Consider the following 15,484-nt stretch of genomic DNA (forward strand, 5'->3'; position numbering starts at 1 on the left):
ATGTGTAAACCCTAATTCGATTGCTTGGCTTGTAAGTTTGTATTATGGATTTATGTGTTTATCTATCCGGTTTGGTACGACTTTATACTTTGGTACATAGCACGTGGGACGTTTAAGAGCCTCGACTGGCTAATTTATCACTGCTATCTCTGAAGTTAATGTGGATTTAAGAAAGATCTTATTCGGAGAAAATTGTTTTGTAATAGATTAGGATATTCTTCGAAAGGATTTGGGTTAGAATGCTTGCGTGAGTCCTGGCGAGAGTTGGGCAGACGGCCCGCCAACCCTTTGGTTCGCCTCAGGGGGAAGTGGGGTCGCCACAAATTCTACCTGCTCAGTGATTTTTAAGCATGAAATGATGAAGGCCTTTGACAGAATTTTATTTTAATTTTCTTTTCTTCTACTCAAAATTCTATGATTGTATTTTTGAACTTTTGACTAAACTATGTTATTATTCTTGTCCTCTTTCCCCCAATGTTTTTAACTAAACTAAAATTCAAATTTTTAAATTTTTAATGGTTATATATTGTTTGTCTTCTCTCGATACAACTATTCTATAACAACCAACTTATTAGGGAAACAAATGAGAGAGAGAGAGAGAGAGGTTATCAAAGAGATCCAATATATAAGTCAGAAATTCAATTTTGGCCCAAAAATTTAAGTTGTTAGGTCTTAGATCTTTACTTGTATATTAAGTGTTCTTTTCTTATTTCTCGAACTAATGTGGAACACAATTATCTACTTATAAACCTAATAATTTCTGCCTTTATAACTAGTCCCTCACATTGAACCAAATTTTACTCATTGAATACTCAAGAATATGCGTTTTCAAAAATCATATGCAATGACACACCTATAAAAAGTTTTTAATTTGATTGATCAAGTAGGGAGAACCCTAACCTTTCTAAATTTCACTCTTTTGCGTATTCTTCCCATCCCTTAGAGCGCTTCTTCCAATCCCCACTTGGGCCATTCAAGGTTAAAAAAGCAAAGGCTTACTAGCGTTGTTGAAAGAAAATATTTAAGTGTTTAATTGGAATATTGATACCAATTCTCTCTTCTTTTTAGACCGCTAGCTTATACTCAGTGTCACCTTGTTAGCTGATATGTCGTTAAATTTATTTTCGAACTATCTCTCGTAGAAAAGCACTGCTTGCTAGATCGGATTGAAAGTGATCTACTAATAAACATGTTTTGCTTGTGTATTTGCAATAGTCATTGCTTCTGACTATGTTGATGAAATGGGACTAGGAAGACAACCCACCATTAGAGCTTACTTTTCCTCTAAGACATAAATCAGATTTGAGCCTTTAGACTTTTCATCTCATCTTGTCAAAGGCTAGTGCAAATTGAAATCAAGATCAAGATTTAGTCAGCTTATAAAGAGATTGCGTTGGAAAATCAACCTCATTCTCAGGCTAATCCCCCGGAGAATGCTTCCCAGAAGAATAGACCTTTCCTGGTGGACTTTCTAGAAAATTAGAATCGGGCGGCGAGTCAGCTTTATTTATCTTTAATACACTGGGTGCATTTGGACAGTGTATTAATTAGAATATTATTTGAGATATTCAAAGTTGACTTTTGTGAATAATGAAAGTTCCAAATAAGCATTTGGCCAGTGAATAATTACTTTAAATAATTATTTAGACAGCCAAAACATTTATTTATCCTTTTTCCACCAAAAGATATCCTTTTGTAAGTGGTTCACTACAATTAGGCTATAAATGCTCAACATTAGCTTTCCTGTTTACAATGTACCACTTCGATTTCGATCAATTTTAGTTCGATCCACTGTGGCATTAGTTCCTTAAATAGTGATGATAATGTCCATATTTTGGGTGTTGTCTTCTAGTGCCTGTATCACCCTCAGGCTGCATACATTTCATCAGTCATTGTATCCCGTGCTACCTTTCACGTCTTAACCTATGCTCTCGAGCTGCATGTTTCGGGTGTTGTCATTTAATGCCTACGTTAGCTCGAATTACATATATTTCATTTTTAATTATATCCCGTGCTGCATACGTACCCTTTCTCCAGGTTCGAGTTGTACCTCGAAATGTGGATTCTCATTCTCGAACAATCAAAAGTGGGCATTTTTGAAGTATGTCATTCTCATTCTCAAAAAATTATGTAACGTACAGCATGCAATTACCACACTAATTTGAGTACTCATATAGAAATTCAGCACTGGGCCCATGAGGCTTTTGAACCTTGCCTTTAATATTTTGAATGTCTGCTCTATAACATTTTGAAATTGGGAACGTTGAGTGTTAAACAACCATTTGATTGGGTCTGGTATACATAAATTCTTACATGGTGGTAAGAAGTTGGAGTGTTCCTATACGCTGCAACGACTAAGTAATACTTACCTATATTTCCAAAATAGTCTAGGAAATGTCAGCACAAAATTGGTAGTTAAACAATATTGCGTGCGTGGGTGCCAACATTGTGCAAATGAGTCCCGTGTCGATTGGTATACATCATTTGCTTTCCACTAGGCGGGCATGTCAGAATATGTGTGCCATCCAAAACCCTAACGACACCTTGCCATTATTGGGTCAATTGAATAATTCATTTTGGAGATGATTGTGCCTCTCTTTTGACGATGCAACTATTATGCAATTAAGCCAAAGCTAGCAACTACACAAATGTACCAATTTATGTCAAGAAAAATTAATATAAAGTCATGATAACTTTTCCTTAAACCATGGATAGAAACGTCTTGAGTTCGCTAGTTTTGGGTGAACATTATCATGGCCATATGACCTTATAATTGTGGAGGCAAATCTGTATAGGCCAACTAGTACTCTATGCACGTTTTTGTTGATTGTCTTCATTGGCCAGTTGAAACGTTCTTTAGCTAGTACACGCTGAGTATGGCAATGACTGACCATAACTAATGTCATTGTCAAGACTTCCTAGATTTCAACCCTTTACTGATAGGACCTAAATACATAACCATTTTGCACAAGTATTTCACATAATCGAAGGAAATTGTCAATCATTATACGCATGTTTTCCATTATTCGTCGGTGATGTCCATTGATCAACTCTTCCACCTATTCACGTCCACATAAAGTGACGTCATGGTGAGGTATTTTATCCCTTGTCAGGTCACAATGCATATCATTAATGCTGCTGTCAAGGCTAACATGGTTTTATCCTGTTCACCTTCTATAGATATGGAGTAGCTTCGTCCTGTACATTTTCTGTAGATATGGAGTGGTTTCATCCTCTTGCTGTACTCCTATTGTTCCCTACCATAATCCTATTGCATAGAGGCAAGCAATAATAAGTTAAGCAGTATGAACAGATTGAAAGAAGTATTTGAACAGGGTGTACGACTACGTTTACCTACAAATTTAGTAGTGCACAGACGTTTGGATGGTAGAAAACTATAAGCAGGGAGATGAGAGCATGAGTAAGAGTTCTGTGTCAATTGAATTCCTTCAAGCATAACATATTATATAGGAATTGTTGTGCTGCCACCAATTAATGTATGACAGAGTTTCACATGGCTCTTTACATTCTGTGTTCCCAATTTCTATTAAAACTGACATGTAACATGTAAAAGACTAGTTTTTATTTGAATGACTACTCATTTGCTTTCAAAATTTGGATGATAACAGTTAGACGAGTTTCTATATATAATTATGTGCTCTAAGATTGGATCATATAAGGATTCAAATAAAAGATGTAGCAAAGATACTCTCTCATGTTGATCCTAAAAATATTATTTCATAGCTTTTTTTATTTTTTAAAAATAAATTTTCACTTGTTTTAACAATTAGGCTGGTATTCCTTTGTAGCATATGACAGTAGTGTGCTTTGGACTTACATCTTCATCGTTTCAATAATTCATATTAGCATGCTTGTCAGCTTTCAATTATTTTTCACTGCGTGCGCTCTATCTTTTTCAGTAGTCTAAACAAGGCTAATAGCCCCTGTACATGCACATGACAAGCATATTTTTAGGACCTGTCTGCCATTATAGTTTGCTGATAGATCACTCACATTTCAGAGTGGAAAATGGATAAGAAAGCAAACAAATATTTGTGCCAGCAAGCATAGGAAAAAACAAGACAAGCACTTGTTCAACTTAAATATATACATAATAATTTAGAAAAACAAACTTCTTAGCCTCGCAAATGGGGTCCTTGCGTGAACCGTACTATACTAATACTTCACAAATTAAAAAATTAGAATGTACATACAATAGATTTCAATTTTTTTCAGTCAATCTAAAGAATAGCGGTCGTTTTCGGACCTGAGTATGAGTAGTAGTAGGAAAATGGTCAACGCCATATTCCCTTAAAGCACAACTATAGTCCATTATGAAAAAACATAAGCATAACAACTGAATAGACACATTAAATCATGCACAGGCCACTCCCAATTCAACTAGCAAGTAAAACTATCAATTTTCAACTGCAAATTTTCAACTTAGTAGGGAATTATTACTACGTTAAATCTTTCTTTCTCATATGCCTTGCGACACATGCATACCGTCCAGTATCATCATACCGGATAAAGAGAATGCATTAGCCTAATTTCATATCTTCGACAAGGTACGAGTCTATTTCCACCTTCAATCAACGAGGACATCCATGTTGGAAACAATGTCTTGACTGTAGACACCAAATTTTTAAATAATTTGTATGTTGCATCTAATTCATGATTTTGTTTTAGATTATCTGCATTTTAGTTGTTACCTTTTTATTTGTCTTTTATTTGCTAATTATTTGTCATATTAATTTTGTTCACGTTTTAGTCTTAGTTTTAGTTTTAAGTTTTAACGTAAAATTTGTGAAAAAGAAAAAAATGAAAGAAAAGAGGAAATTGATGAAAAATGGAAAATTGTGCTTTTGTGGATTCTAGTTTATTTAGATTTAGTTTCTATCCAATGTTAATTAAATTTTTTTGTTGTTTTTGTTGTTTGTTATCTATTTTTAATTAATTTCAAAAAAAAATCAAAAAAAAAATCAAAAAAATCAAAAAAATCACAATTCTATTTCTGCCGAATCCATTTCCACTTCACATTCTAGTATTTTCTATCCTTAGTGCCGGTTTATTTCTCCACTATCACACACCATTATATCAACTACTAATCACCACAACACTTCGGATACAATTGCTCATTACACATTTCCATTTCTGCCGAAGTGCAATCTTTTTCCTCTACACATATACTCAACCTCCACTACCGCGAATGACTTCATTATTCCAGCCTCTACCACAACTACTCGACACCATTTTTCCTCACCTCGTGATCATCGACCGAGAGTGAAGAAAAAAAGCTTGAGCTGCACCATATAGCCGAGAGTGAGGGAGGAAGTTGAGATCTGCAAATTCCAATTCTGGTGCTGTCCGCGAACTGCATCACACTTTGTCCCTGTCCTGTCCGTAAGCTGAGGGAGAAACCAAAGAACCATCTCCACCGACAACCACAGCCACACCAACCCAAAACAGAAAACCTGTCGCGTGCTTGTGAGCCGAGAGGAGGAAAACATTTTCCAGATTTTCGTGTGAAAGCTTGACTAGTTGTGAGGTAATTTATGGATCATTTTTAGGATAAATCTGAGGTAATTTGAGTTATCTAGTAATATGCATGTGATGTTAGAGCAGTCGGATGTTGAATTGAATCATTAGAAAATTCTGTTTTGAATATTGAGGTACCATCCGAAAGCTGAGATGATAATGCACTCTATTTCTGAATTCCTGTGATGACTTGAGCACTTAAGTGGATTTAGCCAAATGAAAATGTGATGATTTCCACCATGCATGTTGATTTGTACCTTCGGATGGCATAGTGAAAGCCTGCAGAAATTCTGGTTAGATATAAAGCTCCTGCCGTGAGCTTGATGCACTTGTTTTATTTTGGCTGCTGAATGGGTCTGGATTTGGACAACCTGAGCATGAAAGATGTTTATCTAACTGGATTTTGGATGATTATCAGGATTAGAGTCTTGCATGTGTTAAATTTCGCAATCAAATGGTGAAAACAAAGCTGTGGAAAATTCTGTCTTGGCTAGAAAATTTTGCCGTGAGCTTGCTTGGAGTAGTGCAGCTTAAATTGGTTTTGATTTTTGTAATTTGGGCTTATAATCATAAATATGCAGCTAATAATGAGTACTTAGGCCCTGCATGTAGCCAATCAGTTTGATAAAACAGAGGAATAAAAATTCAAAAGTGCAACCTGCCTTAAGGCAAGATCATCCGGACCAAACAGAAAAATTTCTGGAAATTTTGATGGTTATGGATATTATTTGAACTTGATTTCTGAGCTGGAAATATTCATATGCTAGCTTGATACGTGCATAAGGAATTTAAGAGTTTATAAGCATGTCCAAACCAGAAAATGAAATGAAAATAGAAAGCTCTTAACACAATGATTCAACCGAGGTAAATTCGGATTTAAGACCAACCAAGTGCTGGAAAATTTATGTGATTTGCCGAGGGAGTGAAACTAGAATTTGCAGTTGTTGTTGGGTTTTTTTTTCTCTGGAAAATAATGCTTGGAAATGCACGAAAAATTCCTTTTTTCCTCGCTTTTGGACAACTTAAATGTGTGGTTTCAATTCTGCAACAAGAGCATGCGTTTCATTTAATCGATAGTTTGAAGCTTTGGTATTTGCTATGGTGAAAGGGATAGAAAATCATGACAGAGAATGGCAGCAAATGAAACATTTCAGAAGCTGAAGTTTCTTGCCATTGCACGCATGCTTTCCAGATTTTTTTTTATGATATTTGGCTGAGTTTTGCTTGTTTGGATTGGGGTGTTTATGTGGTTAGTTCCTTAGCCTAAAACTGTGATGTTGGGAACGAAATGCAGCTGGTTTCTTTCTCAAATTAATTGCGGAAGCCTGTGCATAAAAGCTGCTGCAATGAGCTCAAAGCTCTTGGTCCTGTTGCAGCAGTATGCGCAAATATCTTTTCTTTTCCTTAGATGGCCGAAGCTTTGGCTTTGTTTCAAACGTTTGATTTGATTTGTAGCTTGACTGAAATGTCCTGTGCATGATTGGTAGTTTGGTACCGAAGGTCATCAGTAATTTCTGGTTTTGATAAATCAGTTGGCATGATGAAACGACAAGTTTGGAAACAAAAATGCAGTAGTCTTTATGTTTTAGTGGCAGAAACAGGTTTCCTACGTGAGTTGCATGCATTTTGCATGAATAATTTCCAATAATTACTCTTTAACCCCTCAAGTCCCTTCTTATTCTACCATGGCCTAAGCAATTGAAAAGATTAATCAATTGGGTCCTTCGAGTTTCCTTTCCCTTTTAACTTGGAATTTCATTTGATGAATATGGACTTGTTTGATTATCTAAAGGGATCTAATGGTTCAATTTCATAGTTATTAGTGGTTCTTTAATTTTTGTTTTTGAAGAATTTGCGTTGTTTGATTTACTATTAAATTGGTGCATTAATCCTTTGTTTAGTGGTTTTAGCTCCAATTTAGAACCTTTTCCAACTTATTAGCACCACAAAAGGGGACGGTATACTTTCTTTTATTTTTTTTTTGTATCTCCCTATGTGATCCAACTTGCTAAATGAAAATTGCATGCCTACTTGGTTTTCTTAAATGTTTATTAATGCCTTTCATTTATTTACTTTTATTTCATTTTTAAATCTTTCTTTTATTTTCATTTATGGGGTATGTGTACACCTCTTGGCTTGTAATAGATAGGGCATAGCAAGTAATTTGGTCCATTTTCCCTTTCCCCTTTGTTTTAGCTAGCAAATGTAATAGTTAGGGCTTTAATCGTCTCATTTGTCTTGCATGCTTAGTTACTATGTGTTAATTTGCTTTGTTAGGTCCTTGCATCTAGTCGAGCATGCTAAGTGTTATGTGCTATATGTTTATGAGTGTTTTGGCATGTCTACTCGCTTTTCATAACCTGAATGAGTGTGATGGATGAATGTACGTCACCACACTAGTCCAACGCTAGTTGTGGTTCATCTTTTTCACTAATCTAATGATAGTAGGATGTCATAGAAAGGGCTAGTCCAATGCTAGACCCAATAGGTTCTTTTTTTTCCTTTTTCATTAAGTGCATGATCACCACATATCACGCATTTTTCTTTAGTTTATCATTTGGCATGTTCCTCAAACACCTTCCCCTTCACATTAGGACTTGCATCTCATGCTAGTTATAGGGTCCATTTGCCTGAGAAACCCCCTTGGGTAAGGGAAACGAGCGAGTGTGGCTTCAAAATAGCCTTAGCACGCTAGTTTTTCCTTCTAATCAAAGGGAAAATTAAAATCACAAAAACTAGAGGTCATTCCCGTACCCGACTTGATGCATTCCTCTAAGTTCATGCATTTTCATATCATTTTCTCACTATTTTCCTCACTAATTATATATTTTAAATCCACATGTCATATTCACACACTTATTCACTTTCTTTACTTTTCACTTCACACATTGCACCTATTTTACTTATATATTTACTATTTTCATTCACTTGCACACGAGCATTTATATTTTTATTCATTTGCACACCTTCACTCTTATCTTATTACTTTTATCATTTTTCTCACTTCACACAAACTCACACTTTCACATGGCATGCATTCCACTCATTTTTCACGTCATTTAGGTTTAGGTGTGACCTCTCCAAAAGGATCATTATTGGGCTTCACAATTAATGTGATTGGCACCACTCAACCTTTGAAGAGAAATTTCCCCCCAATCCCCCTAGGTCTAGGGTTTTGCATTCATATAGACATATCCAATATGCGATACATACCTTGGGTAGAAAAATTAGGAAAATTGGTTTAAGTCACGCAACTAGCCTTGGCTAGGTCGAAGGGGTGCCTTGGATTTTTTATCCTTGCCTTCCCCTTCGTCAAATGTGACCCCCGATCCCTCTTTTGGTTACGCAGACCCAAAAGTTTTCAAAAAGGGTTTATTTACTTTTTTTTTATTCAAAAACAAAATCATTTTTGGGTGACTTGGTACACCCTAACTCTATACCAAGTGGCGACTCCATTTTTTGATACAAAAAACCCTTTTGAACTTCACTTGGCCAAATCGTCGCATTCTAAGTCCCATGGCCTTTTACTTTTCACTTTGCACACGTTCACACATTACACACCACACACCATACACAATTCATTCGAAAAGTGGGGCGCGACAGTTGGCGACTCCACTGGGGACCTCCTAAGTGGGTCCAAGCATTTGACTTAGCCATTCGTTTCCTTTTTCTACCCTTTTTATGCATTGCATTTGGATATTAGGCTTGCATTTTCCATTTTTAGGGCCATTTGCCTCGCGCGCGTATCCAACTATTCCCTCACTCACGTATGTGTGATTGGTTGATTGGATGTTGTTTACTTGTTTATCTCGCGCTTGCATTGCATTTGGGAGGGGGCGTGTCACCTTTAGAGCCTCACGTTGGTTCTCAACCCCTTCCCTCAAAATAGGGGAGCACTTCATACGTGCACGTTTACTTGCTTTTATCCCATTTTATTTTGTTTTTCCTGGGCGTTTCCCACACCGCCTTGTAGGATTAGGATCGATTGCCTTGGGTAGGCGGCTGGTGTGCTCTGCGCCCATAGCGCTACCTAAGGGATCACTCGAGCCACCGATCAAAGGCCTTGGGAGTGATGACCCTTTGCCTTTAGGTCTGAAGGCTTGGGAGCCGAAGCTTTATCGAGTCTAGGCATTAATGAACCAAACCTCATGCATCCATGTTAGCATTTGCCTAGGGTAGAGTCAGCCTCACCCTTTTTAAGCACAATTAGGCACGAGGGAAGGGGTTCCACCCCTTTTTATTGGCTTTTATCGTATTTCTTTTCTTAATTGCTCCCAATGTGTTATGTGTACTATCAACTGCACTAACCATTTCATTGTTTCCTTGGTTTGCATTCATGTGCCTTAGCAATAAGAGGCCTCTTTGGCACTCTTTTAGTGACTCACCCACTAGATAGCTCACATGTCTAAGTTTCAGTCTTTGCACTTACTTTTCAGTAAATACATTTCATGTTTAGACCTTTTCCCCCCGTTGCATTATTTATGTCCTTTAGCTCACATTTCATGTTTGTCACATATTTACATAGCTTTAATAAACTGGCATCATGCATAAACCATAGAAAGGGAATGCCACATAGGGAATCCCGTGTTTAGGAATAAGCCACCTTGTGTCTCGGATACTTAATCCAGTGAGACTTGCACGTTTACATTTTGTACCATCCAAAGGGGTAGTGCACAAGGTAAGGTAGGATCCGATTATTTTCATAAAGTGATCCTTGGAATATGAGCATCTAATAATCACTTTTGGCCATTTTTATCAAAATTGGTAAAAATCCTTTGCGTAAAGGACATTAATTTGAAGAAAATTCACAAATGATTCCTCATGGTTGAGATGATAAATATGGAGGACAAATCTTGATTTTAGAAGGCTCATAGACTAATTTTCTGAAATCACTAATGGCCGGACAATTCAACCAATCCATTTTGCCAATTCATTCAATAAATCGTCAATTCACTTGACCAATTTACCCTTCTTAGGGTCATCCGGTCGATTTTGAATAAATCATCAATTCACTTGACCAATTTACCCTTCTTAGGGTCATCCGGTCGATTTTGAATAAATCATTAATTCATTTGACCCATTTACCCTTTTTAGGGTCACCTGGTCGATTTTGAATTCATTTGGCCGATTTACCCTTTTTGGGGTCATTCGGCCGATTTTTTAATAAATCATTCATTTGGCCAGTTCACCCATTTTTAGGGCAATCGAATCGATTTTGAATAAATCAAGTTTCATTCATTTGACCAATCTACCCTTTTAGGGTGATTCGATCAATTTTTGAATAAATCAAATTTCATTTAATTCATTTGACCAGTTTACCTATTTTTAGGGCAATTTGGTCATTTTTAAATAAATCATCAATTCTATCCAATCTATTTGACCCGTTTTTTCCTTTTTTAGGGTTTAAGTCTAAGGGTCACCGAATAAATTAATTGAGGCATTGCAATCTCTTTTACACATTATTCCATGCGTTGCTCAAAGTAGCAATCCATTCGGACTTTTTCCTCATTTTAGGACAAATGTCTCTTTTCACTTCGATTGGCCAAATTTTTCCAAATCATTTTTTCACTCTAGCGGTTGATCGGATTCATCAGGTATTGTATAGTGCCTACTCTGGAGGACTGCATTTTCATACTAGGCCTACCCTTGGCATAAAAAGGGCTCCCCCATAGGACATGCATCCGAATTTTCTGGATATCTACTAACTCTTGCCTTTTTCTTTTCCTTTTCTTTATTTTCTTTGGAATAATTAAGCGAGGGTTGAACCTAAAGGCAATCTGTCAAAAATTCTCAGGTGATATTTCAACATAGCTTCTCGTCGAAGCCCCATCATAACGCGATCCCGCAGTAGAGCCCAGGGGAGTTGTGTAAACATGAGTTCACAACCGGAACAGTCAGATAGGTCTGCTACTACCGCTCAACCCGAGACTGCAAGTTCGGGGATTCAGTTGACTGAGATGCTTACCAAGTTTGGAGAGATGGCGTATGAGATGGCCGCCCAAAGGAAGTTGAATGATGAGCTAATTAGCAGCGGAGTTCAACCCGAACCTGTACCCGCCAGACAGCCTGAGCAAGAGCCGTTTGTCCTACCTTCGGCCCATGCCACTGTTACTCCATCATTTCCTATTGCACCCGAAGAAACTTTCACCTATCCCACCACAAATTTGCCATACACTTACCCTCCTCATCCTTCATTTTCTCTTACTCACATGCGAGGTCCACAACCCCAAATCACTTCAAATATACTACCTGAGCCACATACCTTTTATTACCCTGCTGCTGAGCCATTCCTGCCGGACCATACTTTTCAAACCAAGCCAGAAATGGGGGAATCTTCCGCTCCCGTTGATATGAAGTTACTTAAGCGCCTTGATCGCTTTGATGAATTTATAAGGAAGAGTCAGGGGCTGAACAAACAAGGAGTGCTGGACTATGATGAGCTTTGCCTTTTCCCGAATGTGCAATTGCCTGAGGGGTTCAAAACTCCGAAGTTTAACAAGTACGATGGGACGGGTAATCCCAAGACACACCTCCGACTATTTGCTAACAAGTTGGGAAAGCCTGTAGACGACGAGAACCTGCCTCTAAGGTTGTTCCCGGAAAGTCTGGAGGGGGATGCCCTCGATTGGTACTCAAATTTGAAGTCCGAAGAAGTAAAAACCTGGATTGACTTGTCCAATGCTTTTGTAAGGCAATATGAGTATAACTGCGAGTTGGCTCCAACACGAAATACGTTGGAAGGAACAAAAAGAAAACCCTCCGAGGATCACAAGACTTATGCCAAGAGATGGAGGAAAATAGCTGCCAAAATCGAGCCACCGATGACTGAGGACGAAATCATACGCACTTTCATTAAAGCACATGATCCCCCGTATTTTGAAGAAATTTTCCGCATGACTGGATGCTCGTTCGCCGCCATTGTCAATAAACTTGAGGAGTACGATGACTTCGTGAAAGCTGGGAAGATTGTTAATGTCTCTGCCCTCAAATCCCAGTTGGATGCTTTGCAAGGACAGGGGACTAGTGGGAAGAACCCGCAATTCCAAAAGAAAGAGGGGGAAACTGCTTTCACATGGAATCAAAACCCTGTCCCAAGACCCAGACCTCGACAATACCCTACCTACTCAAACCCTTACTCCTACTATTTAAGCCCTCATCCTGTTTACCACACCAATATCACTCATCCTAGACCTCGCCCAAATTATGCCAACCTGCCTACAACCCCTTCCCAAATATCTCAACCAAGCTTTCAACAAGCTCGTCCTCGGCCTCCTTACCACCAAAGATTTTCCCCACCAAATAGACCCACCTACAACTATCCCCGACCCACTGAAACCTACAATCAAAGCCGTACTCGAACCTTCACCAACCTAGGCAGGCCTTTGGACCAATTGTATGAGCAATTGAAGGTTGTCAACAAAATAGGCGTGATTCCCCGTCCAACTTACCTTCATGGCATGCCTGTTGGGTACAATCCACATGCTATTTGTGCCTATCATTCGGGAGTACCTGGCCACTCAACCGCCGATTGCAGGGCACTTAAGCACAAAGTCCAAGACATGATCGAGGCAGGAGAAATAGTGCTAAGGAAAAGAGGTGAACAAGGGCCGATCATAAGTACAAATCCTTTTCCTGAACACCAGGACACCTTCGAGGCATCCACCTCCAATGACGAAATTTGAAAATCCTAAAGGAGCTCTGCACAAGTTGAATGGCTGACTATCTTCCCCCTCGAAGATAATTTCGATAAATTTAGGGGTTGTCATTTGCTAAAGTTCATAAAAACTTTTTCTTGCATGTGTGAATAGTTTAATGAAAGCGCCTTTTGCAAATTGAGTTTTGTCTTGTTTTCGCTTTGATTTGGAGTTTCATGAAATGCACAATTGGTTTTATTTGTTTATTTGATCATTGTCATGAATTGTTTTTTTTTTAATTCTTTTAGATGGCCAAAGATGAAATTATTTGATCCTTTGAATATCACTGTTCTGGAATCTGATGAAGCCCTTCATTGAGAAAACCTTCATTGAGAAAGCCTTCATTGAGAAAACCCTTCATTGAGAAATTCTTCATTGAAAAATCCCTTTCCTGCCAGGTTGGAAGCTGATGGGTTAAAGCGGCGTCATCAACGATTGATTTTGATTGATGAGAAATAGTTGAATGCTATGTGCCATGGCCAAATGTTGCCAAGACCCATGGCCTGTGTTCATAACAAAAAGGTCCGCCATCGATCCTTTGAAGGAGGGAACAAAGCGCTAAAGTGATGAAGCCAAAGGCAAAAATTGCTTCAAATTGGCAAAGCTCATTGGGTGTTCAAAAGGTATTACCTGGCGGGGCATTCATGGATAGACAGATATTCTCTCAACCTATCAACTCAGACATGTGTAAGAAATTCTTTATCTTGGTTATGCAAATTCCTTCTAGGAAATCATGTAAGAGACGAGGCAAAAGTCAGGCCATCTTCCTTTCCAATCAAAACATTTCATCCCTAGTCGTCCCTTTTGAGCTATCAGAACAATAATTTTTTCGTTTGGCAGCCCCTGAGGATTGCAAACCCCACACTGGGGCAAATTCATTTTGAAAAGAGATGATCAGAAAGGGAAAGCCCTACACTGGGGCAAATTTATTTTTGGAAAAAAAAAGAAAAAAATGGAAAAGAAGGAACCCCACACTGGGGCAAATTTAGTTTTGACGAAAAATGCAAAAGTGAGAAATATGCAATGAAAATGCAAAGAAAGAGAAAATCCAATCAAACTGGGGCAAATTTCCTCGGTTTCGTTCAAAATTAGAGATAATTTCAAAATGATGCAATCTCAGGTTATTTCACACCTTTCATCAAACCTGCTTTCAAGCCTCAACTTTTCTTGAAAAACACCCCACCTGACCTCATTACAAAAGCCCAAAAGTCCTGACTTTCGTCACTTGCTGTATTTCTATTAGGAATTTCGCTAATCAATTGGCAAGTGATGTCTATAATGCCTTCACTTAAACTTCTAAGGGAAGTGCATTTTACTGATGCCAGAAATCTTCAACTCATACTCCTGAGTCGATCATGGTTGAGCTCTTTCATTTGCGTCTTTAGGTGAAAACCCGAAAGGGCACCTCAAAAGAAAAGGAGGAAAAGAAAAGGAAAAGAGAAAAACAAAAACAAAAACAAAACAAAAGAAAAGGAGTAGGGGCAACCTTGGTGAAAACCCGAAAGGGCGCCAAGGTAGGATTTCCGCATGAGCAAGCACAAGGAGGAACAACTGGTGGTTTGATCCATTTGGATTTCGATTTCTCCTCATTTTGTCATACTTCTGTCAATTTTGAATTCCAGAACAAAGATAGCCAGAGAATTGAATATGACATTTGTTGGCCAAAACTGTGTCATTTTGTAAAACATTCTTTTGCAAATACATTCTTAGGAAGCTCATTTTTCCAAATTACTTGCATTTATGGCATTTTTGTAGAATTTAAGCACAAATGGTTATGTGTGCATTCTTGTGCATATTTATTCTTTCATGACATGTGAATTTTCTTGCATACTTCATTATCTTTGAATTTTGGTGAATAACAATCCCCGTGGTTTATTCGAAGCATACTTGGGTTCAGTCATCTCTTGAAAAGGGTTAAGGTTCAACAAAGTCAGTTACGCAGACTTCACAATATGGCAAAGCACATACCTGATCAGTTTGTAAATCGGAAAAGCCTTAGGGTGAAAAATCCAACTCAATCGACTGCCGCAGCAAAAGTTGATAAAGGCGTTGAAAGACTCATGTTTACACGATTCTCAAAGGAAAACGGATCAAATGATGGTGGCAATTTCTTTGTTTTTTCTCTCTTTTGCAGAAAATTGCATACACAGATGAAAGTAAGCACACCTTGCACTGAAATCGGTGTCGGAAAGAGTCCTCCGGTGAACAAAGGCAGATTGAAAATGTCGCAAGCAAATTTCATCCAAAAATGC

This window comes from Coffea eugenioides, chromosome 8, assembly GCF_003713205.1.
Source record: "Coffea eugenioides isolate CCC68of chromosome 8, Ceug_1.0, whole genome shotgun sequence".
Lineage (NCBI taxonomy): Eukaryota > Viridiplantae > Streptophyta > Magnoliopsida > Gentianales > Rubiaceae > Coffea > Coffea eugenioides.